Source organism: Felis catus, chromosome B3 (assembly GCF_018350175.1).
Source record: "Felis catus isolate Fca126 chromosome B3, F.catus_Fca126_mat1.0, whole genome shotgun sequence".
Lineage (NCBI taxonomy): Eukaryota > Metazoa > Chordata > Mammalia > Carnivora > Felidae > Felis > Felis catus.
The window spans coordinates 101992912-102018250 of record NC_058373.1 but is presented as its reverse complement, the minus strand read 5'-3'; the positions used below and the strand labels follow the sequence as shown (position 1 = coordinate 102018250).

The 25339-nt window shown below is 44.8% G+C and overlaps 1 long non-coding RNA gene across 2 annotated transcripts; it reads left to right on the top strand.

Annotated features, from left to right (window-relative positions):
• Positions 1-1515: 1515 nt before the first annotated feature.
• Positions 1516-14589, top strand: LOC109500847. Of its 2 annotated transcripts, XR_006599610.1 has the most exons (5): positions 1516-1703; positions 6703-6772; positions 8078-8188; positions 10483-10559; positions 12429-14589. It is a non-coding gene; the product is annotated as an uncharacterized LOC109500847 (long non-coding RNA). The 2 variants fall into 2 exon arrangements; XR_006599609.1 differs by lacking the exon at positions 1516-1703 and having other exon boundaries at positions 5478-6772.
• Positions 14590-25339: the final 10750 nt, after the last annotated feature.

Genomic DNA, 25339 nt, shown 5'->3' with positions numbered 1-25339 from the left:
AAGGCTGCCCTGGAGACAGCACCACAGCCCCCTTCCTTGTCACCTACAGTTGGTATTGATGAGGGAGACCCAGATCTTCTCATACATGACTGTTCCCTTTGGTTTAACCGTGTTGTGTATTGGAGTGCAAAGATGAGTAAGACTGCCCTGTCCTTAAGTCTAGTGAGAGATAATATGGAGAAATATGGGAAACACTTGGATAAAAAGCACTAATATATGTAGAGCCCACAATGGACAGGGGAGTAAAGGAGAAAGAAGGTCAAAGAGGTGGACAGGGGCTAGGCCACAGAAGACCCTGCCTATATGCTTTGCCCAGGGCCTGATCCTGAAGCTCTGGAAAGCTAGTGGAAGGATTTTAAGCAGAGAAGTGTGGTTTGTAATCAGAGTTGGAGGACAGACAGCTTAGGGGGCCACTGCATTAATTTAGGGGGGATAATGAAGCCCAATCTAGATCAGTGGCAGTGGAGTCTGAGAAAAGCAGACAGCAGAAGAATTTAAGAGGTAGAACCTGAACAGTTTGTTTGCGAATGACTGAAGACAATTAATGTGGGACAGTCCCCAGTTTTGGGGCTTGGGTGTCTGAGAATTACAGTAGTACTGATCACTGAGATTATAATAAGAGAAATATGCATTTGGGGGTATTCGGGGTAGGGGAAGGGTGGGTAGTAGAGCCTTCATCATCACTGAGATCCCTGTGGGACACCCAAGTGCAGATGTCTAGAAATGAAAGTTTAAGAGTGAGGTCTGAGCGAGAGGCAGAGAGGTGAAAGTCAACTGCAGACCAGTGGCTGCTCAAGTTGTACCTGGAGCTGAGTCAGCCAAGAGAGAGCACAGTGAGGACACTGGAGAGATGTGAACTTTCCCAAAGACCATCCATAGTTAGATTCAGAGAACCATGAGAGATGGGTGTGCTCAATGTCCAGATGGGTTTTCCAGAAAGAGAGAATGTGAGGAAATCAAGGTAGATGTATGTAAAAGGTGAATGTATCTATGAGGATGTTTATCCTAGAATTGTTCATATTTAAAAGTTGAAATAATTTAAATATCCAGCAACAAGGACTAAATCATGGCATGACCATGTGATAGAATACCATGCAGCTGTTAAAATATAAAAAAATTTATATATAAAAAAAACCACTGGTGACAGCTACATCAAAATGAATAATAGAAAATACTATTTTAGTATTCATATATTATTTATTCAGTACTCACTTAAGTTTTCCTATTTGCCTTCTCTCTTTTCCAGATTGAACACAATAAACTTATATTACATTGGTAGGTAGGCAAACCCATCAGGGTAAGCAGGGCACTGGAGAAGTGCCCATTGGATTCAGTATGTGGAAATCACTGCCAAAGCTGCCTGAGGAGTAAATGGGAAGAGAGGAAGTATAAACTGCAAGTTTAGACTTATTTTTTTTTTCTTTTTTCTGAGAGAGAGAGCATGGCATGTGAGTGAGTGGGGGAAGGGCAGAGGGAGAGAGAGAATCTTAAGCAGGCTCCATGCACCAGCATGGAACCCAACAAAGGGTTCCGTATCATGACTGTGTGATCATGACCTGACCAAAATTAAGAGCTGGCCGTTTAACTGACTGAGTCACCCAGGTGCCCCATAGATTTTTCTTTGAGGATGGCCATAAAGGGAAAGTGAGACAAAGGGAGTCATGTCTACTGTGGATGAGGAGCTGAGGGAATTACTTTCTCAGGTAGGGAGTCTTATTATTATTATTTTTTAAATTTACATCCAAGTTAGTTAGCATATGGTACAACAATAATTTCAGGGGTAGATTCCTTAGTGCCCCTTACCCATTTAGCCTATCCCCCCTTCCACAACCCCTCCAGTAACCTTCTATTTGTTCTCCATGTTTTTGAGTCTCTTATGTTTTGTCCCCCTCCCTGTTTTTATATTCTTTTTGTTTCCCTTCCCTTGTGTTCATCTGTTCTGTGTCTTAAAGTCCCCATATGACTGAAGTCATATGATATTTGTCTTTCTCTGACTGACTAATTTTGCTTAGTATAACACCCTCTAGTTCCATCCACATAGTTGCAAATGGCAAGATTTCATTCTTTTTGATTGCCGAGTAATATCCCATTGTATATACATATACCACATTTTCTTTATCCATTCATCCATCGATGGACATTTGGGCTCTTTCCATACTTGGCTATTGATAGTGCTGCTATAAACATTGGGGTGCATGTGCCTCTTTGAAATAGCATATCAGGTGGGGAGTCTTGATCGAACCCCCATGTTAAAGAAAAGAATCAGTCTCTCAGGAGAGGTTGCAGGCTACAGGTCTGAAGGGGATTGTTGACGGGGCAGGGAAGGAGAAGAGAAGAAGGAGGAGGGGGCTAGAGCTTATTTATTTTAGGTATGACCTGTGGGCAAGATATAGGAAAGAGGATAGAAAGAATGCAGACAAAATCAATGATGTATGGGTGTGGAGCGGGGACCAAGGATGTGCATTCTTGAGTGAGATGGCTTCCTGTCTGAGATCTGTGTTTAAATACTGCGGTGGGGGGTGGGGTAGGGCAGGGGCAGGGGTTGGGATACATGAAACAAGATCAGTGAATCGTTGACAAATGGTGAAGCTGGGTAATGAATAGAAGTTCACTATATGATTCTGCATACTTTTGTAAAATTGCCAAGATTAAATTCAAAAGGGCCCTATCCTTACTTGAAGATAGCAGCTGAGTCTGACCTGCATTCTCCTACCTGAGACTGTTAACCCAACTGCTTCCTACTCCAGTATCCCAAACAGTAGAGGCTTCCTGCCTGCCTTGTTTCTTATCCCAGCCTCTCTGGGGATGGGGCCCTGGGCAAGTCCATGCTGGATGGCAGTTTCTGCAGCAAGGATTCAGTGGCCAGACTAGTAACCTGGAAAAAAAACACAGAATCTTGAATGCAGAACCCCCAAGTAATCCTGGGTCAATAGCATCAAAACATGCAATAAAAAGTAAGTTGGCCTGTGTATCCTCCAATCCCCCCTGGATATTGTGTGGTCCAAAGGTTCTGTGGGCCAAGGGGTCTCTGCATTTGAATTCATGGTGGAACAATAATTGGGGAGAGAATTATCACATTGTGCTTTGCTCAGGGGTCCCATTCCCAGCCCCAGGAGCGGGGCATCACTCTGAAAGGCTTTCATCTTCTCATGTGATTATGGTACCCAGAATAAAAACTTTAGGCCTTTTTTCTTAAGATGGTACTTTTAAAATTTTTGGCATATAATGGAAGTGCAGTAAATGCTAGGTCATCATCATCATCATCGTTCCTTGAATAGAACTTTCAAATATCATGTTTTAGGAGCTGATATGTTCTCAGAGTTTATTCCCTTCAAGTCACTCATTTTGTAGACAAAGACCCTAGCTCAAGTGACTTGTCCCAGGTCATACAGCTGTTAGTGGCAGGGTAGATGACAAACCTTTCTTCTTGAACATCCCATAGTGAGGATCTAAATCTGCTTGTAACCCTTTCAAAGCCTGGGCCCAAGCGGAGGGTAATGTGGTAAAAGAAATACTGTCCAGGAGCCAAAGGCAACCCCAAAGCAGCTGAAGTCCATTGCTTAGCCTTCTTCAAAACTGTCAAGAGGATTCCTTTCCATAAGCCACAGAAAAAAAATGACAAAACCTCTTGCCTTCATCTACAATATCCATCATGCCTTCAGCAGCCCCAGAACAATCCCCTCCATAATTCAAGCTCTTCCCCAACATTGCTCTCTCCCTCCCACTACCCGTTCCTCCAAAAGAAAGGATACTCCCTCTTTGGGAGGGGGGAGGCACAAGGGAAGTCATCTGACAATTGCAGGCTTGATTTTTGCAGGCTGGCAGAGGAGGCAAGGCTGTGGACAACCCCCATGATAATATCCTCAGAAAGGTAGCTGGGGGTGACAAGGTAGTGATGACAGGCAGGCCATGTATGCCAGAAGTGAGACTTTTTAACACACATTCAAGGAAATACATTGAATTGAGAGTTCTGAGACAGCAAAGAAAAGATGTGGAGAGAGCAAGACTATGGGAAACAGAGAAAGGGGTCAAGTAGAAATGCCTTTTCCATGTGCCAAGTCCATCTTCTCCCCACATGGCTTAGACGCCATGGGCATCTGGGTGCCCTGGGTGATGCCTCTGTACAGCCTCCTAGATCCTCTCCCAACAGCCTTAGTGTCAGAACTGCCAGAGATGAAGCTCTTCTATCCATGCATGTGTATGTCTTGGCTTCTTGGCTATGCTTCCTTCCCAAGTAAGCTTCAGATCTGGGGAGGGTCATCTGGCATCCTGGCTTACTCTCTTTGTTGAGCTGGGGTGTTTGGTGGCCAAGGAAGGATACATATCCAGGTCATCACCTGTGGCTAATCAGGATGGGCCCTTCCCTAGAAGGAGGTGCATCTGGATCTTGTGGAGGGTTGACTATGCCATGATGGGTGCAGGAGAGCCCCGAGGTCCATGGCGAGGGGACCTGAGCCAATCATTGCAGCTCTGTCCAGACTTTCCAGAGGATCTGGATCGAGAGGGAACCACAGGCCTATATTACTCTCTTTCTGTTTATGTGAAAGAAATATTAAGGACTGAACCATATCTACCTTCCTAGGATATATGGGCTTTCAAATAAATAGAGAAATAAAAATAAAGCCAACAAATTCTGTAGATAAATGGGCAAAACACTTTTATGCAGTCTTATCATTAATTAAAATGAATCACCCTCACCCAAAGCCTGCCATGTCTCATCAAGACTAATTACAGAATTCATCACTGCCATGAGTGAGTTTTCCTTCCATCCAGCAAGATGCTCACAATCACAAGTTACTATTCCTCATAGCAGGTGGGCAAGAGCAATGACTATCTCTTTGAGTTTTCAGCCAGCAATCAATATGGCATCTTACTGAGCTCATATTGTTAAGGAGTGGCCATGGTGAAGGTGGTGGAGTTGATAGCAGCTAGTGGGGAGGCCTTCTGTGCCTGAGGTGCATACAGACTAAAGAGAAGATGAGGCTAAGTCATGTGTGGCCATCAGAGAATGGAGAAGTCTATCCTAAGGGCCTGTTGTATGGACTGTTCATTTCTTCATTCATTCAACAGACACTTAATGAATTTTGGGTATGTTCCAGGCATGGTTGTAGACACCAGGAATAGAGCAGAGAAGAAAACACATCCCTTATTTTTGTGGAGGGTGCATTCTATGGGAGTGGAGACAGCACAAAGCGATAACATATGGCATGCAGTAATGATAAAATTTTGAGGCAGAGGAATGGACAGATTACTATTTAGGATAAGTGGTCCAGGAAGATCTTTTTTTTTTTTTTTAAGTGTTTATTTATTTATTTATTTATTTATTTATTTATTTTTTTAAATTTTTTTTTCCACGTTTATTTATTTTTGGGACAGAGAGAAAGTGTTTATTTATTTTTGAGAGAGAGAGAAAGAGCACACGAGCAGGGAAGGGGCAGAGGGGGAGGGAGAATCCCAAGCAGGCTCTGCACTGTCAGCACAGAGCCCAACGCGGGGCTCGATTCCACGAATTGTGAGATTATGACCTGAGCTGAAACCAAGAGTTGGCCAGTTAACCGACTGAGCCACTCAGGTGCCCCCAGGAAGATCTTTCTAATTGGCTGGCAATTGAACAGAGCAGAGAGAAGGTGAGAGCCAAGAGGATACCTGGGGGGAGAGACTCTGAGGGAGCAGTGAGCACCCAGGGCCCAGGTGGGAGTGCATGAAGGAGGAAGCAGTGTGTCTGCTGGGCAGGGAGTGCAGGAGAGTGGGGGCCAGTGGGTTTGGGTCTGAAGGGCTGTGTGGGTCATTTAAGTCATTGGCTTTTACTGAGCCATTGTGGGGTGTTGAGAAAGGGCAGGATCTGACTTAGGTTTTACAGGAGCAGCTAGGTTAGTCTGGTAAGAATGGAGTAGGTGGGAAAAGCTGGGTGTAGCCAGTGGCTCATGATGTCCAGGGAAGACAGCTGAGAGTGGCTTGAACCAGGGTGGTCATGGTAGGTTTTGAGAAGTGGAGGGATTATGGATGCATTTTCAAGTAGAGCTGACAAGACCTGCTGACAGATTGCATGTGGGGTGTGGGAGAAGGGAAGGAGGCAAGGATGACTCTAAGACCCAGCACGAGCAACTGGAAGAATGGAGTTACCACTGAGGCTCTAGAAAGGATACAGCCAAAGTGACGGTGACCAAAGGGCTGAGACACCAGTGGCTCATGGAAGCAAAGATAAAAATTGGAGTGTATTTATGGATGAATATGTCTACTTGTTGTAATGAGGAAGAGGTTGCAAATTGGTAGGCCCTGGGCTGAATCTGGCTGGTGGACATGTGTGGTTTGGTTCTCACAGTTACTTAATAAGTAACTCAACTCAATTAGTTGATATTTAGAACCAATGGGATTTTATATAAAAATATGGATTTTCTGCTACTTTTAGGAAAGTGGAAGTTCTGGCAATCCAGGTGAGGGCTGGTTGGCCCTGGATGACAGCTAGCCCCTTTGGCAGGGTGCCCCCCCATTCCCTATTATTTTATAGCTGCTTGCTACCCTCTCTCAATCCCAGTCTCCTCATTTGAAAATAGGAATAACAGTAGTACTTACCTCCTGGGGTTATTAGGAAAATTAACAGACATAACTCATGTAAAGCAACTAGAATACATGGTTATCAACTAAGTATTCAAAAACGCTTGCTTTATTGTTGTTGGTGTTATTATCTGTCTGGTCTTGCAGGGCTGTGAGTTTGCAGCTCTTGCCAGGAGGATTTCAGAAGCTGGAGGATGATTCTAACAGGGGTTGAGAGGTGAGTGAAGCTTCCCTTAATAAATAATGGCACCAAACCAGAAAGCAGGAGGGAAGGAGGCACAGCTCCGAGACACTTAGAAAATTGTGTCCGCCTGAGCGCTATCAGCCCCACAGATCAGGGTTCATTTCTCTTCTTCCGCAGAGCTCGGCATAGTGGCCTGGATCACCCAGTGACTCATCTAATAGCCCAGTGAGTTTGCCCAGCTTGCAGCATCACAAATTACATTTGCAGCCTCCTTATCAGGCAAGCTAGGAAATTAAACCTAAACGGCTATGGTGTTGCTAAGTAATATGGCTGCATACACAGACACCCGAGGCTGAGACCATCACAGCCCCATTCAAGCATCATTTCCCACTGTGGCTAATAAGGTTTGAGACCTTCAGAGAAACTGTTATTTTTTTAAGGTCAGAAAATGAGGTTACTTGGTTATAAGCAAAACAGAGAATTTCCCTTCTAGATGCTATGTGTGTGCATGTGTGTGCGTATGTGTGTGTGTATGAGTGTACGTGTGTTTGTATATGGGTCTCTGTTGGAAATCTATAGTCTTGTGGCTAGTGAAAGTGAGGGGCAGGAAGCCAGCTTGCCTTCCTGAACCCCTCTGCCCTGGGCCATCTTTGTCCATTTTAGGGTTTGGCTCCTCATGGACCCACCAAGTGTAAAGCTTGAGGGCATAAATCCAGGGAATGAGGCAGTAGTTCCGTGGCCCCCTTAGTTCACACGGGTAAGGATTTAGCATGTGTATCATCACCCCAGTGTGGCTCTTCTGTAACTTAGTATCTCTGCTGGGTGGTGAAGTGTGGTCAGGGGGTTGAGGCATCTGGAGCCCATGAGCCCTCTACAAGCTCCCTCTCTAAAAGGAGTCCCTCCATCTTCTCTGATCTGGGCTCCCGGGAAGGGGTGAGAGAGCGAATTCCTATTTAATTAGTATCTTCAATCGCATTGTCTTCACAATGCTGCGGATTATTTTTCAAGACTCATTCAGGTTGTGTGAGCCTCACATATTTCTGGTTGGTGAGAAGGGGGTAGAGCTTATAGGCCACTGGAGGGAGATGCCTGCTGTCCAGTGGGTGTGTTTGACCTGTGCAGGTCTGAGGTAAGATCTGAGTTCCATCCTCTGGTAGCTCTTGATAATCTGATCTAGCCAGTCCTGATCCTCACTAAGCAGAAGAAGGTGGAGAATTTCTTCTGGCATTTGTTGTGTGGTATGAGACATGGCTGTGCCCAGATGGGACAAAGACTTTCAGATAAGAGATGTCTCCAAACCAAACTTTCCATATTCCCTTCTTTCCATTTTTTTGATAGGCATGGACCCATTTCCCTGGGAAAGAGCTGTGCTCTGTTAGAATGAGACTAATCTGTGGGACTACCCCAGCTGGCCACTGATCTGACTGGGACATCCCTGTCCACCTCCACGTGAGTGATATGTGACCTCACCTTTATATATCACTCAGGAAACACTTGAACAAGCAGGGGTCATATTTCAGTCCAGTCTTTGGTTTTAACAAATAGTCAGGTGTAGATAATGATATTTAATCATTAAACCACCAACATATCTCATTTTGTAGTGCTTTGCAAACCTTGTGTGGCTGTGAGCTGTGATTTGTTTTCATGTGAATGTGACATGGTGCTTGGGTCTTATTGGTTAATTTTCATATAAGTCTTTATTTTTGCCAAATGTTTTCACTACTAATTTGTTGCATAGTAAGTTAAATCAAGAGCTGTATGATTTGTGTCCCCTTTAACACTATTTCTATTTGAAGGCCATATTTAAACAGTGCCCCTTTCTCTGGAGGGCTGTCACTTGGTCCAGTAGATGTGTTTCTTTGGATCGTTCTTTTATGACTTGTATTGGTCCTGCTGCCAGAAAGACTTCCAGAGAGTGAGCTGGCCCCACGCTGAGTGCCTCTATAGCTCTGCTTACCTTCCTCTGGATGACCAGTGAGTTGCTAAGCACATGTGTCTGCATGGCTATGTACTTGCCCATTTCTGAGGCCTTCAACTCTATCTGAATTCTCTGAGCTGGTATACAGTCTGGATTAGGTTTCCCAGGGGAAGGGAGACCACTGTCTCCACTGGCAGGTTCCTAGCACAGGACAAGAACAACCTCAGGACATCCTGATTCTCCAAGGACCTCAGAAGGCACCACTCCCACCTAAGATAGCGGCACGTTGGTGCAGCAGCCTTGTGTTTTGGGGACAGTCCCACCTCATTCAGAATTGCTTCTATCTCCACCACTGTTGAAACATCCTGGCTAAGTCTAGGGTCCCCACTTTTTCTTCCTTTCCTTCAAAGTGAAGACTGGTCAGCACCTTAGAGATGATGATGCACCTTTAAAGTGATAGCCTTTTACAAAATTCTGATGATAGGGGTGCCTGAGTGGCTCAGTCAGTTGAGTGTCCGACTCTTGATTTCAGCTCAGGTCATGATCCTGGGGACGTGGAATCCAGCCCCATGTCAGGCTCTGCACTGAGCATGGAGGCTGCTTAAGATTCTCTTTCTTAGTAGGTAACATGGTGCTTTTTGCTACATTTGGTTAAGAGTAAATGAATATGCATCTCCTGTCTATCCACAATTTCATGTGCTCCTGCTGACTGATTTATCAAGGCAGTTGGTCAGGGGTGAAATACCAAAGGCCCTCCAAGTCTCAGTTTAGCAAGGAATGTAATATTAAAAACTTTTATGAGGAATTCTTTCTAAATCCTTTGAAACCTAATTCCTAATTCCACCTTTCTAGATTTTATATATTAATTTTTCTGACTTCAATAAATTGTCAACTATCTTCAAATTTTTAATAAACTTATGTATCTTTTTTTAAAAAAGTGCTTGTGCACTCTCTCAAATAAAAAAAAATTATAAAATTCTGATGGTTTATTGCAGATTCACGGTGGAAAATGCTGAAAATACAGAACAGCACATCAAAAAAATTAAAAACCACTCATAACCCATCATTAACCCACAGAATACCACTACTAACCTTCTGAAACATCTAGTTCAGGATTTTGTCTATTCACGTACATACATACACACATTTACATATGTATATAATGTATATATTTAAAAATGGGATCATAATATTTTGCTACCTGCTTTTCTCATTAACACTGTATTGGCATTCCCATGCCATTAAAGTATTCTACATCATCATTTTGATTGCCTGTCATTTTTTATACGGACACATTCTGGTTTATTCAGCCTGTTCCCTATTATGGGATATTTAGGTTGATTCCAGTCCTTTTTTTGTCATTATAATCATTGACGTAAGGGACATCCTTGAGGTATGTCAAAGGTTAGCACATTTTTAAAAGACTTTGATATTGCCAAACTATTTTCCTGAAAGGGTATACATATTACTGACCAGCTGTGTATAGATGCCTTTTATTGCAATTTAAAACATATTTGCCAATTTAATAGGTGAAAAATGAGCTTCTCCTTGTTAATTTTAATACCGTGGAATGTGCGAGGTTAAACATTCTCCTTGCCATTAATTGGCTGGCGGGGATATTTTGTGCTCCCCTGCTTCTAGATGATGGAGTTTAAAACTGTTGTTAGTTACCACTTAGGAAGATAAAATTGGGGCATGCTGCCAGGGAGCTGAGGGTAGTTAAAGTGGTCGCTATTAGACTTCAGAGCCTAAAACCAATCTTCCTAAGTGTGATTTCAATCATCCCTGAGTGGGTCTTCTAATCTGAGGGTATCTTCTCCTCCAGGCCTCCTGTAGGTCAGAACCTGACGGAGCATGACGTGGAACACAAGAGGCATGGGGAGGCGTCTTGATATAGACAGGGTGCGTGGCTCACTAATGGATTGATATCCTATACCTCCAGTCATTCCCCTTTTTCTTCCCCTCATTCATGCAGATAATCACATATTGAATATCTTTCATTTTGCTTTATGGTGTCTATTTCCTTATATGATGGAGTAACTCGAGTGTTTGGTGTCATTGTTGTTATTTTGTGTCTGCCCAGGAGGTAGTTGAGAACCAGCTGTGTATGAATACCAGGCTTCTACTGTTTCTAGGTATGCAAACTCACAGGGCTAGGTGAGGAGAGAGGTCACAGCAGGGGAGCTGGATTTGGGAGGCGCATTAAAGGCAGAGGGTACGGGGCGCCTGGGTGGCGCAGTCGGTTAAGCGTCCGACTTCAGCCAGGTCACGATCTCGCGGTCCGTGAGTTCGAGCCCCGCGTCGGGCTCTGGGCTGATGGCTCAGAGCCTGGAGCCTGTTTCCGATTCTGTGTCTCCCTCTCTCTCTGCCCCTCGCCCGTTCATGCTCTGTCTCTCTCTGTCCCAAAAATAAATGAACGTTGAAAAAAAAAATTAAAAAAAAAAAATAAAGGCAGAGGGTACACTCTGGATCAGATCTGTAATCTGTAATATGCAACATGTTGAGAGGACCAGCAATCCTGGGGTGGCATGGCTGGGCTTTGAGGACGTATTGATGTGCCATGCTCCTTTCATGATACAAAAATGACTTTCATGCAATTCATTCTTGTGTGAAGGTCCAGGGTGGATCTAGAAGACAAAATCATGAGGTATTTTGCCAGTTTCAATAACCAAGTTTTTGGGGAGAAAACGAATGGCTGGGGTGGGGGTGGTGGTGAAAGCCTGGAAGGTGGTGAGATCTGAGGGGATGCTGGCTTCCCTCCAGCTGAAGCAGGCTCTTGTGAAGGCTGGGCTAGAATGGCCCGTCCATCATCGCAAACTGGCGGGTGTTCCCAGAAGAGCCGCTGAGGTGTGAGAGAAACTGCCTTGTTACCAGGAATGTGGGAAAGAGTGGAGGTTTTATGTATAATTTCCTTTTCTCAGAATCCAAAATAGTCATAAATAAGCCCAAAGAGGCAACAGGCAGGAGAATGAAACATGAATGCCTATCATTTCTGAGGAGCTAGAAACTGAGAAGAATTCAAATAGATCTTTCACTGTGGATTTGGACTCCGAAGTAACTTGGCCGAAGCTAAATGTAGTCAGTTTACAAAAAGGGCTCTGCAAGGTGACATAATGCCACAGAGATGAAGATTTTCACAGTGGAAAAAACAGGTTTGGCACAGGCAAGCTCTAAACTCTTTGGACATCATAATCCTGTACTCTCCACAGATCCTTGAGAGTTAAAGGCTAAGACTGTTAGAACATCACGACAGGGTTTTACATCAGTCCTCCTTGCTGTGAAAGGACTTGGGTCTTTGGGTGTTGAATGCACAGAGGAGAGGATTTGGGAGGGCTGGTGGCACAACAGTTGGCTGCCTTGAAGAGAACTGCCTCTTGGAAGAATCTAGAGGCATTTGGTTGAGCTTAGTGGTGTGCCAGCATTTATTATTAATCACACTGAAACTGATTTTTCTTTGTCTTGTATTTTCTTGCAAATCTGACTTGATCTTCATAATGTAAGATATTTTCCAGAGGTTTATTGAATTTCAATTTTTTCGTCAGGATTTGAACAACTGCTGAGGCTCATGGGAGGGGCAGTTTTATAACATACATGGAGAGGAAGAAGGAATGTGTGTTTTATAAGCCGAGGTAGCATGTGTTTAAGGGGTCAGGCATGGACCCTCAGGCCTGATAGGGGCGCTGTGGAACAATGGTGGGCAGAGTAAAAATCATAGTCATGCCACAGTATAGTAGTCCTCCTTATCTGTGGTTATGCTTTCTGCGATTTCAGGTACCCACTGGTCAACCAAGGTCTGGAAGCAGATTGTCAGAAGGTCACTAGTAGCCTAACACTACGTCACAACACCTGCGTCATTCACCTTATTTCATCTCTTCATGGAAGTATTTTATCATCTCATGTCATCACAAGAGGAGGAAGAACGGTGAGTACAGTGTTCCTTTCGCAGCACAAAAATGGACTTTCATGCAATTCATTTCAGTCAGAAGTTCCAGGGATGGATTTGGAAGACAAAAATCATAAGATATTTTGAGAGAGGTCACATTCATGTAACTTTTATTGCAGTCTATTATTATAATTCTATTTTGTTATTAGTTGTTGTGACTCTTACTATGTGACTCTTACTATGCCTAATTTATAAATTAAATTTTATCATAGGTATGTATGTACAAGAAAAAAAACATAGTATCTATAGGGATTGGTACTATATGTGCTTCTAGTCATTCCCTGGGGGGCCTTGGAACATGTCCCCCATGGATAAGAGGGGGGACCACTATAGGTGCCATTGGACGCTTAGCTCCCACTCCACTTGGAGATGTCAAGGCCTTGTTTTCTGTCCCAGGGTCTGTGTGTAACTGGGATGGGAGACCCTTTTACTTGAGAGCTATTATCTTTGCTGCATGATTAGACTCTCCTGACCTTAGTTCTCACTTGTAAAATGAGGTAATAATAGTATCCATCTCAAGGAATTGTGTGATTAACTGAGTTAATACCTTTAAAAAAGAAAGAGCACTTAGAGCACAGAGTGAACAAGCCATGCATGTTAACTATTATGATGACGGTAGTAGTAATGACCATCCCTATTGGACATCACAGATGGAGGCAGCCTAGGTGGTTACATGATGTCGCTGTCTCCTGGCAAGGATCCAATGAATCCCCGCTTTACACCTCCATGGCTTTGCTGAGGACATGGTGAAGAGTGTGAGGACTGTTGTTCTATCTACTTCTGGAAGGGGCTGATGGAGAAATAACCAGGCCTGTGAGTTTATACAACAGTGGGTCAAAGTGTAAAACTTGACCTTGAGAATTTCATTAATCTCTTCAATTATATTGAAGGCAGCAGAGAAGTCACTTCTCACATGGGTCCCCAAGAATTAAAAGAGTGAATGCTGTCCTCTAACTCTTGGCCTTGCCACTTATCAGCTGTGTCAACTTGGGCCAGTTACTTAACCTCTCTGAACTGCAGTTTCTTCATTTGTAAAATGGGAAGACTATAGCATTGTTGGAATTACTGAATCAGATGATATCTGTAGAGTTAATAGCAAATTAAGTTCTTGGATCCAGGTGACGGCTCAATAGAAGCCTGTTATCATGCCTATTATTATTTTTATTATAAATGCTTATAATTACAAGCTACCTTTACAGTTTTCAATTTACAACGCAGGGAACAGGTTACTTTCACAGCAGGGCTTGTCCTGTGACGATCTTCTCCATCACCTTAAAAGATGTTCACATTCATAGGAATTCCCTCACCTGGGCTGGGCCTGACCCTCAGAACTCCGTGGTTGTCTATGTGAAGATGGGCATTATCCATGGGAAGATTTCCATGCAAAAGCGTCCTGGTTGCACAAGGGTTGGGTCCAAGTCATCCTGCCTCTGCGAGTGTCTATAGTCCCAGGGAATGGGTCATGGCTCCTACTGGATGATTAGGACTTTTGAAGACTTTTGAGGTGTCCAGACTCAAACCCTCCTCACCATTGACTCCTTCCACTGGGCAAATTCCTAGGAGTAGACTGGCAGGATTACATGGTGTTGGTTTAACTTTTTTTTTTTTTTTTTTTTTTTTTTTTTTAAGAGAGAGAGAGAGTGCACAAGCTGGGAAGAAGGGCAGAGGGAGGGAGAGAGAGAATCTCAATCCTACATGGGGCTCAATCCTATGACCCTGGGATTATAACCTGAGCCAAAATCAAAACTCAACTGACTGAGCCACCCAGGCACCCCTGTTTAATGTTTAAAAAAACCTGCCAACTCTTGTCCAACATGGTTGTACCACTTTATATCCCCTCCAGTTCTAACTGTATCATCTCTCCAGCCTCATTTTCCATTCTTCCCCTTACAGCAAAGTCAGTGCTTTCCAAACTTCAAGAAAAAAATCTATCTATCTATCTATCTATATATCTATTTTAACTTTAACATTTGTTTATTGCAGAGAAAGAGAGAGGGGGAGAGACAGCATGAGCAGGGGAGGGGCAGAGAGAGAGGGAGACACAGAATCTGAAGCAGGCTCAAACTCATGACCTGAGCTGAAGTCAGATGCTCAACCAACTGAGCCACCCAGGCACTCCATATATATATATATATATATATATATATATATATACATGTATATACATATATACATGTATATATATATACGTATATATATGTACATATATATATCTTTTATATATATATATATATATATATATATATATATATATATATTTAAGAAGCAGAACTTTAAAAATAACGAAGGCCATACCTAGACACCCAGTAAATAAAGCAGAGGGAGATAGATGTTTTGGCTGAAGGGTTGGGGGAGGTGCATGGACCCTGAAGCTGTGAGGCACCTCTGCCCACCCTGGGGCTGAAGGCAACACAGAGTGAAGACCCCTTCTAGCTCACAAGCATGAGTTAAGTTCAGTTGGATTTAACTTTCAGTTGAATTCTGGGCCTGTCAGAGAAGCCATGATATTGTCCTGGCTTGGGCTGCCAACATCTCTGCTAGCCATGCTAAAAGCCTTCCGTGGGGGTCATCCAAGCTGGTGGCAGAGGGCGAGCCCCTAAGAGGAGGACCAAATGCAGCAGGCTTGCTATGGGGATGATGTTTCTTACGGGATGGAAAAGATTTTCAGGATATGAATGCTACTTTTCCACCACCGCGGTGTGTCAGTCAAACTTACTCCGTCTGTAGGACAAATATCAGAAGCTGTGGGACTCCAGATACCAGGGACAAAGGAACAAATTGGGAACATTGTGCACAAAAAAGATTTTAATAAAGATTGAACTGGCTCCTCGAGTAGATTCTGCCACTCTTCTTATTGTGATCTTGACAGTGATGCAGGGCGGGAATGAAAAGGCTGAGCCTGAGGCGATTCATATTCCTGGCACTGACAGGTGAGTGTAGCCTAAATGGTGGCTGACAACAGAGGTGCCTTTGCAAGGGTGCTCGAGGGACACCCTCTCTTCCCGCCAAGATCTCCCCTCTCTGCCCTCACCACCCAGCCCCACCTGGCTCAGGGCTCCAATGCTGAGGCCTCAGTGTGCATGGGGAGCTTGACGAAAGCAGATACCTGGGCTCTTAACCTTCACTCAGCACCCCTTGGGTAGGGACCTGAGGAGCTGTGTTTTCACCAAGCCCTCCACATGTGTCTTCTTCCTCCACCTTTCACCTTTTATTGTGGAAACGTTGAAACATGTACAAAAGTAGTTAGAATAATATCACAACCCCCTGAGTATTTACAGTCCAGCTCCAACAGGTACCAATATGGACAACCTTGTGTCATCTCTAACCGTTCCCTTCTTTTCTTCTTGTATTAATTTTGAGTCAAATCCCAGACATCACATTATTTCATCCATAGACAGATCAGTATGTATGGCTAAGAGATCAGGGCTTTTTTTTTTTTTAAAGACATATCCACAGTATCAAATCTCACCCAACAAATGAGCAGTAATTTCTGGGTGTTACTTATGCAAAGTCAAGTGAAAGGACCACAGTCCTAAGTGCTCTTGTCCAATTGGAAAGTCACCTCCTCAGCTAGCAGGAGCCACCCTGACACGTGCTGGAGGAGGACGTGCATTTTTTTTTTTAATATTAGTTATCTTTAACTTTTATTTATTTTTTTAACGTTTATTTATTTTTGAGACAGAGAGAGACAGAGCATGAACGGGGGAGGGTCAGAGAGAGGGAGACACAGAATCCGAAACAGGCTCCAGGCTCTGAGCTGTCAGCACAGAGCCCGATGCGGGCTCAAACTCATGGACCACGAGATCATGACCTGAGCCGAAGTCAGCCGCTTAACCGACTGAGCCACCCAGGCGCCCCAGATGTGCATTTTTTTTTAAGTTTATTTATTCTGAGAGAGAGAGAGAGAATGCAGGAAGGGCAGAGAGAGAGGGAATGAGAGAATTCCAAGCAGACTCTGCACTGTCAATGTGGATCCCCATGTGGGGCTCAAACTCATGAACTGTGAGGTCACAACCTGATCTGAATCCAAGAGTTAGCAGCTTAACCGACTGAACCACCCAGGTGCCCCCCGGGATGTGCCTTTTTAAAGCTGGCAGGAGCGCTACTTCTGGAAATCTACACTTACAAGAGAAAAATAGCACGAAGTCACGCTGATTACTTGCACTGCAAAAGTGTCCCTGACTCTCGGGCCTAGGAATCTGGAAGTCTTGTAGTAGAAGCCTTCTATTTATTTTTCAGACAAATTCTGTATTTTAAACTAAAAGCAGAAGGACAGCCGTTGAGTTTCCTAGGGATAATCAGTCTCTGGGGCTACTAGTATGGCGTCACTCTGCGGGTTCTCTGAAATGACCCTAGTCTTCAAACGTCTGGTTAGGAAACCTGGGCTTGATTCCTATATGGCTCTCCAGTTTATGTGTTGTGTAGTTTTCTTATGTGCATTATAGATGATGGCCTTTGCCCCAGTGAGCTCACAGGCGTGTTTGCCTGACAGTAGATACCGTGCCTGGTATACGTACCTGCTGGAGTCCAGGGAGGGTGTGATGATGCTGGTCATGTGCTCTCCTACCTGGTTGTGCTCACTGCCCCTCCACCCCCGGAGCCCACCCACAGCTTTGCAGGCCCACCTTCACTCCTGGATCTCTAGTCACGGTTTCTGTCAGGAGCTCAGCAGGAGCCAACTGCACTTCCCTGACGCCCAGAGTCCCCAAAGCTGGTGGGCGGAGCAGGCCCTGTTGGGACACCTGCCTTACTTGGTCCCCTTCAGGAGCCCTCTACACTGCATGGTGTGAATCTCCCTGGCCGACTGTCTTGTCTCTTCCTGGTAAGAGCACAATTGCCCATACATGAAGACCTCAGACATAAGACTGGTTTGGCTTTGGCTAACCAGGTGTCCCTCGATTCCAGGGAGGGGCAGGGAACAAGGAAAGGGAGCTTTGCCAGTGGAGGAGGCTGCATGAGGAGACAGCGAGATGCCAGGGTCTTCTCTTGCTGTCTCTCCTCAGAGGCAAGTAGTGTTCAGTCGTAAGCAACCAGGAAGATGAGTTCACCCATGTGGAACCCAGTGCAGTGAGGCCAAAGGCTCAAAGTCCCCTGATAACAGTTTCTTCCTCTCAGCAGAGGCCCGGTTGTGTCTGGAGAGTGGTCAAAGGAGTAGCTGTGGACAGAAGTCGCTTCTCTGCCTGCTTTTAGATGCCTGGAGAGGCCAAGGTGTATCTCCCAAAGGGCCTAGTCTGTCCAGAAGTGACTGTTTATTGACTGGCTGGACAGTCTATTCCTAGAGGCAAACAGACCCCCCCACCCCCCACGAAACCTGGTGTTTCTGAGGAGGTTCACAACAGCCTACTGGCACAGCTCAAGCAAAGGTATCTAGTATCCACCTGGTGAATCCTAGGCATGACTTTGGGGGTTGTCAAAGAGGAGGCAGGCCATGGGGGAGATGGCCTTGGCTTTGGAACTAGTAGGTCCCAGATTCCATTTTGTGCCAGTGGAGTGGGGGGCGGGGTGTCAGTTGGTATAACCATAGCAGAGGAAAGTTTGATGATGTCACTCAAGATCACAAATGCATGTATCCTTTGACCCAGAAATTCTGCTTGAGCAAAAGGACACATGTCAAGGAGGCTCACTGCAGTGTGTTAGTAATAGCAAGAGCTTGTTAACATCTAAATGCTCATTGGTAGTGGACAAGTTAAATAACCTGTGGTTCTTCCATACCATAGACTTTTAAAAAAGAATGAGGCAGCTCTATACATTTACTGCTACAGAATGATTTTCAGAGATATTATTGAGTGGAAAAAAAGGCAAAGTCCAGAAAAACATATAGTATGCTACCTTTTGTGTTTTGTAAAGAAGATTCCTTTTATATGCATAGAACATGTATGGACAAATAGCCAGAAACTGAAAACCCAGTTTATCCCTGGAGCAGTGACCTGGGAGGGGGCGCAGCAGTGGGAAGGAAATGTATTTTTTACTATAAATGCCTTTGTAAAATCTGAGTTCTGTACTATTTGTGTATTTATTTATTTATTTAACATTTATTTATTTTTGAGACAGAGAGAGACAGAGCATGAACAGGGGAGGGGCAGAGAGAGAGGGAGACACAGAATCGGAAGCAAGCTCCAGGCTCTGAGCCATCAGCCCAGAGCCCGACGCGGGGCTCGAACTCACAGACCGTGAGATTGTGACCTGAGCTGAAGTCGGACGCTTAACTGACTAAGCCACCCAGGCGCCCCTGTATGTATTTAAAATAAAGTACATTTGAATAAAATTTCTGACATTTATAGGCTGTGTGACTTTGGGCAAGTCACTTAGTTCCCTAAGCCTCATCTGTAGAATCGGGTAAGATTTCTATTACAGCATTGCAATAATGATGGTAATGGAGAGGAAGTGCCTTGTGCAGGATGTGCTGGTGAAGGGGATTCAGCCAGTGGAGCTTCCGTGTTTGTTTATGATTATATTTTAAGTTGTTACCATCTGGATACCAGGGTAGGGAGAACAATCCTGGGCTGGGAGAGACGGTGGTTTGGAAAACCGTGGACACCTCAAAGGCAAGGATGGCCTCTTCATCCCCTCCATGCCTGGGCCACGCAAACCTGGGCTGTTTGGGTGGTGCTGTTGTCCCTAGCTGCCTTCTCTGAGCTAATGTATGAGTAGTTGAGAATGCTCTATCCGCTAGAGGGCGTCGGCTACTGGGTTGCTTCTCTTATCTCTGGAATTTCTTCTTGGGCTGCCAGAATGTGAGAGGAGATTTGCCAGGGAAAATGTTTAAGGTGACCTTTTCCTCCGTACAGTGACCATGAATACATTGCTTATTGGTTCTTGTTAGGCCTGGGGGATTCCTAATCACCAAAGGTGCTGTAGGAACCGGCATAACCCTGGGGATGGGTGTGTGTGTGTGTGTGTGTGTGTGCCTGTGTGTATGCATGGGCTTGCATGGTATACATGTGTGCACACATGTACATGAGTGTGTGTGGGTGTTCGTGTGTGTGCACGAGGCTGTGTGGTGTGTGTTTGCATGCATGAGCATGCATGGTATACATATATATGTGTGAGTGCAGGGCCCTGGGTTGTGAGTTCTGGGTCAGTTAGCCTCTGACTGAGGGGTGCTCTGCCCCAAAATGGACTGAGCTGCTCCAGGCTTCCAAGCAGTCAGGCTATAGGACCCATACCTTACATTTGGAGAATGCTTTATATTCTTAGATCCCTCCATCTACCCTGGATCACTGCTTCTCACTGGACCTGTTCATCCATCATTTCTTGCCTCCCTGTACCTTTATGAATAACCTTTCCCCCAGACAGGAGGAGGAAGGGATCATCAAGAGAATTCCATGTCCCAGGTAAATCATGCTCCAAATGCTCTTCTCTGGAGGATAATGTGCCCCAGCTTCTGCTGGTGCTGGCTGGGGCACCTAATAGACTGTGTCTGGGCCCTCTGGCTCCACCTCTCCACTCACAGTAGATCCAGAGGGGCTAGAGGACATTTTATTTCAGTAGTCTCTCGGTGACACATCATGGGAGCTCACAGCTCCTGACTCTTAGACCAAATCTCCAAGACTAAGCAACAGCTGTGGATTCCAAGGGGGATGAAGAAATGGTCTGTCCCCAGGATGCCTAGCTTTTGTAGGTGCTTCTAGGCCAGGGAGCATGCTGGGAATGGCCCCAAGTTCTGACTTTGTAGCTTATGACTCCAGCCGTTGACTAAAGTGGTGTGGACTGGATGGCACTTAGGGTTTGTAGTAATGATGACAATAATATCAGCCACTAACACTCAAGAAGATATCCTACGTGTTTGACACTGCTCTAGGTGCTTTGCAAACATCAACTCATTTAATGTTCTGAATACAGAGGATTCAATACCTCCTCAGCTATTTAATACCCCATTGGGTATTACCCCCATTTCACAGATAGGGAAACGGAGGCACAGAGATGTGATATGATTTACCTAAGGACACACAGCTGGTAAGTGGCATAGCTAGGAACTGAACTCAGGAAATCAAGCTCCAAAACTCTAGTGATTCAAAGCTGGTCTATTCAGGTTCACAGCGCTTCTTCGAGGCACCCAGATGGTGAGAAATCTCATTTTAAAGATTAAGAAAGCTCTTGGGGTGCCTGGGTGGCTCACTTGGTTAAACATCCAACTCTGGCTCAGGTCACGATTTCATGGTTTGTGAGTTCAAGCCCCGCATTGGGCTCTGTGCTGACAGCTTGGAGCCTAGAGCCTGCTTCAGATTCTGTGTCTCCTTCTCTCTCTGCTCCTCCTCCACTTGAGCTCTCTCTCTCTCAAATAAACATTAAAAAATTTTTTTTTAAAACACATTAAAGGTGAAGGAAGCTAGATTCCAAAATGGATACAATGCTTGCAGTTTCATAGGCTCTTCTCCACAGTCCTAGTCAAGGAATACCCCATTCAGAATAAATCTGAAAAGCAAGGCACCTTGAATACGTGTCTGAATTGGGGTTGGGGTGTATGTTGGGAGCCGAAGAACCTTTCCTGCCCAGGAGCCAGGGTCCCATGGGCAGTCTCTCTAAAGGTACATCTGAGAGCGTGGGAAGCTGCCGTGGCCTTCCGCACCTCCTCCAGCAGGAGAGGCCGAGCCGTTCTTCCCTCCCGGGCCTCCTCCTCTGGCTGAAGGGAGGGGTTCGGTTGAAGCTTCTTCACTCCCGGCATAGCTAGTGGAGGAGGGTGGGAAGCCACTGCAGGCACTTTGGCGGCTCTACTGGCGGTTCCTTTTCATTTAATTTTATTTTTTGAGTCAGTCCCTCAAACTACCAGGTTTGCCGGCTTCCTGCTGGCTCTCCACTGAACCCAGCCTTTGAATGGGGGACCGAGTCCGAACAGCCTCAGACGTGCCCTGAAGGTGAGAACCGCTGCTCATAAAAGCACCTTTCATAGCATTAAATTCCTCTGCTTCGGAGTCTTTGAACCTGGAGTGATCCACAGGTTGCAGACCAGCTGGAGATGTGTGATAAAAGAAATTGGCCTGCTCAGAGTCCAGTGGGAGCTGTCAGAGGAGGAGAGTTTGACAATGTGAAGCTGGGCCTGGTTCTGAGACCCCTGTAATTCCACAGCATGGGTGGACAGGAGGTCACCCACGCATTCAGGACACCGCCTAGTCCGGTGACACCACTTCAAGCTCCTCCAGGCTTTGAGGGCCTGAAGAGAGGCAGTGAACCCAGATCAAATGACCAGAGTGTGTGTATGTAACGGACCCACATTCCCCGACAGTGGGGATGGATGACTGGCTAGACAGGGACCCCAGAACCTGATCCATCTGGGCCCAGGGTAGGACTACACTTTCCAGATCCGTTGAAGTCAAACGTGGCCATGTGAGTTTCTTTGGCTGGTAAGGAGTGAGCTGGTGGAAGCCACGTCCTTCTTTTCCACTGCCGGGGCAAACATCAGTGCTTGGGTCGGGGGGCAGTTGTGCCAGCCTGGGTTCTAGCATGTGCTACATGGAGCAGAGGCCCCAGCTGACCTGTGATGGTAGTGCAGCCCAGCGAGAAGTCAGTCTTTGTGGTTTTAAGCCACTGAAATTTTGGGGATGTCTGTTAATGCAGCATAATCTAACTAATACTGACATTCATGGATAACCAGATTGATGAACTCCGACTGTAGATCACTTAGCTAGTGTGGTATGCATCCCAAGCAACAAAATTTGTTAACCTAATTAAAGTGCACATAATTTCTGAAACTGAGTCTTTGTGGTAGGCACTGCAAGCACCTTGCAAGCCAGTGGGGAGGGAATTTGGGAAGTGGCTCTGAGCCTGCTGGTACTCTACCACTGATTCTGCCTGGCTTAGAGACTTCCAGTAGGTAGGATACCCAAGGACTGTGATGGGTCAGGTGCTTATTTTTAGTTCTTTTTTTAATGTTGATTTATTTATTTTTGAGAGAGAGAGAGAGAGAGAGAGAGAGGACAAGGAGGGGAAGGAAGGAGAGAGAATTCCAGGCAGGCTCCATGCTGTCAGCACAGAGCCCAGTGTAGGGCTGGAACTCATGAACCGTGAGATCATGACCTGAGCCAAAATCAAGAGTCAGATGCTTAACAGACTGAGCCACCCAGGAGCCCCTTATTTTTAGTTCTGTAATGAGTCAATGGAAACAGCTATCTTTTACCCTTATCTATTAAAGCTGAAGAAGCGAATCATAGGCCTCTTGAGTAAAAGAGGAGATGTAGGTCCCCTTAATGTGAGGTTCTCACATTTGCTATACATTAGAATAACCTGGGAATTTGAAAGCCCCATGCCCAGGTCAGGCCCCAGACCAACCCAGTCAGAGTGTCTGAGGGGAGGCCAGCATCAGCAGCTGCCAAAGCTCTCCATGTGATCAATATGCAGCCAGGCCGAAAACCACAGTCATGGGGGCCCCTCTTCTTTCACTAGGGACCATATTTTCACCAATGTCTTGAGATGGTCATTTTGCAGAATTCTATTGCCTACATATAACCTTTTATGTCTCAGGCTGCAATAGACGTTGGAAAGAAAAGGCCTGGAGACTCACTGCAGTCTCCTTAGTGTGAGGGCTTATAGCTCAAAAGGGGCTCCTGGAACCAAAGATGGCCAGCTATGGTCCCTCCTAGGAGGGTTTGGGGGTACACAGACCTGGATTTGAGCTCCTACCCCATCCTTCCCTGTAACAGCTCTGTGATCTGCAACAACTTGTTTGACATCTGTGAGCCTCAGTTTTCCCACCTGCAAAGTGGGGATAATCTAATGTCAGCCTTATTAGCTTAGCACAATAGTCTCTGAATAACTACTAGCTATTTATTATTTCTCCCAGGTGACTTGTCTTGAATGATGAGGCAGGTGATGTAATTTAACAAATTCTGTCTGCTGCCTTTGTCCCAGTCCATGCCTTCCCTGGTAAATGGGACCCCAACTCCCCAGCTGCCTAAGTCAGAAACTTGGGAGGCATTCCAGGCTGTTCAGTCTCTCGCTTAATCCCCACATCCAGCCCATCATTAACCATGATGCCTCTACCCCCTAAGAATCTCATAGATCTGTCTAGTTCTCCCTATTCCTACCGCCACCGCCTTTCACCCTCCACCTTGTGGGCTGTCTGCACTAATGCAGTAGCCCCTGGTGAGTCTCCCCAGCTCCCCCACTTTGATGCTGCTCTAATCCACTTCCCAAAATACAGTCAGAGAGATCTTTCTAGAATGTAAATTTCCTACCAGATATTAAAGCAAATTTTAAAGGTGTCATAATTAAACCAGTGGGGATGCTGGTGCATAAATAGACAAACATATCAATGGAAAGAAAAATAGAAAGCCCAGAAATAGACCTGAATATATACAGGAAGTTTATATATTTGAAAAGCGGCATTTCAAATCAGTGGAGGAAAGATAGATTATTCAATAAATAGCATAGGCACAACTGGGTAGTCATCTTTCCATAGAAATAAAAGTGGATCCATACCTCATACTTCATACAAGGAGTGGTTAAAAGATATAAATGTAAAAAATTAATTGGTAAAGATACTAGAGGAAAACATAGTATATCTCCAAGTGGAGAGGGCATTTTAGAATATGACTTAAAATCAGAAGCCAAAAAGGAAAAGATCAAGAGATTCAACTTAAATTAAAAAAATTCTCTATGGCAACAGTTACCATAGGCAAAATCAAAAAACAAATAAATTGGGAAAAATATTTGTAATTCATATCACAGAACAAAGGTTAATTTCCACAATATGTGAAGAGCTTCTACAAATTAATTAGAAAAAGACCAACAACCCAATGGTGAGGTGGGCAAATATACGGAGAGTTGAAAGGGAAATGCAAATGACTATTAAGTTTATAAAAATAAGGTGCCTGGGTGGCTCAGTCGATTAAGCATCCGACTTTGGCTCAGGTCATGATCTCACGGTTCACGAGCTCGAGCCCCGCATTGGGCTCTGTGCTGACAGCTCAGAGCTTGGAGCCTGCTTTGGATTCTGTGTCTCCTTCTGTCTCTGCCCCTTCCCTGCTCACACTCTGTCTCTATCTCTCAAAGATAAATAAACATTAAATATATATATATATATATATATATATATATGCCCAACCTCACTCGAATAAGATACATGTAAATGAAAAGGACACTGATATTAGTTTTCACTTATTAGATTGAAAATAAAAAAATTTTGATGATACAGGAATTGCTGAGAGTGTAGGGGGAAAAGCATCATCAAAAAGCTATTTTGGAAAAAGTAGCAAGATGACAATGACACCTGTGATGGATACTTTCATCTGTCAAAGCAGAAAGGCTATAGTACCCAGCTTTTTAATCCAACATGAATTTGGGTGTTGCAGTGAAGGTATTTTGTAGATGTGGTTAATATCTACAATCAACTAACATTAAGTGAAGGAGATTCGTCTTGATGATGTAAGTGGGCCTCATCCAATCAGTTGAAGGTCTCAGGAGCAAATACTGAGGTTTCTGGCAGAAGGAGAAATTCTGCCTCAAGACTGAAGATTCAGTTCCTTTCTGTCTGAGTCTCCAGGCCACTGGTCTGCCCTACAGAATCCAGACTTGCCAGCCCTCACGATCAATTCCTTAAAATAAATCTCTCTCTCTTCTATAATCTCCTACTCCTCTGTTCCTCTAGAGAATCCTGACTGATATAATATCCTTGAATTCAGCAACCCCGCTTTCCCACTTGTGGAACGCTTGCACACATGTGAAATGACCCATGCACCATTTATTTCACCGTAGCATTGTTTGTAACAGAAAGAGTGAAGGCAACCCGAGTGTCCACCAGTAA